At 34.1% G+C, this 505-nt stretch overlaps 1 protein-coding gene across 1 annotated transcript in view; it reads right to left on the bottom strand.

The window, feature by feature from the left end:
• LOC119585269 overlaps positions 1-505 on the bottom strand; it is a gene marked incomplete in the record, with an annotated part of 28,795 nt that overhangs the window by 23,208 nt on the left and 5,082 nt on the right. The window contains 1 exon segment of the mRNA XM_037933944.1: positions 391-503.

The raw sequence follows: 505 nt of genomic DNA, 5'->3' as shown, positions 1-505 counted from the left end.
TCTGCTATGAACACCATAGATCCAGAAGAAGCTGAATTACGTCTAGAATGTATATAATGAAATGTTATTAGCAAGCACAACACCAACTTTACTGAACTACAGAGCCAACTTTCATTTGTTTGAGGATGACGACCTCTTTATATAAAAGTGAAATAGCAAAACTAAAACATTGAGGAAAAAAAATCATACAAAACTACTGAATATTCTGAATATTGATGAACAGAGAGAAAAGAAAACAACAACAGAGGGGAAAAAAAGGCTAGTAATCTTTAAAGAATTACACTGGAAGTAGCAAGAACAAGAAAGGTCTATCCAAATAGGAAAATAAGCAGAATACTCTATTGTAAAAATCATAGACCACCTTTGTTCTGATGACACTCAGACACCTACCTTGATAAAAATAGCTGCCTCTGAACATGGTTTTCATCATATTACTCTAGACGTACTAGGTAGATTTCTGTTTGTCATGGTCCATGCTGCATTTTATTACCTATGCTGTGTACCT

The sequence above is a fragment of the Penaeus monodon genome, chromosome 19 (genome assembly GCF_015228065.2).
Source record: "Penaeus monodon isolate SGIC_2016 chromosome 19, NSTDA_Pmon_1, whole genome shotgun sequence".
In the NCBI taxonomy this organism is placed as follows: domain Eukaryota; kingdom Metazoa; phylum Arthropoda; class Malacostraca; order Decapoda; family Penaeidae; genus Penaeus; species Penaeus monodon.
The sequence above is the reverse complement of the archived record's forward strand: the minus strand, read 5'-3'. Positions and strand labels throughout refer to the sequence as shown.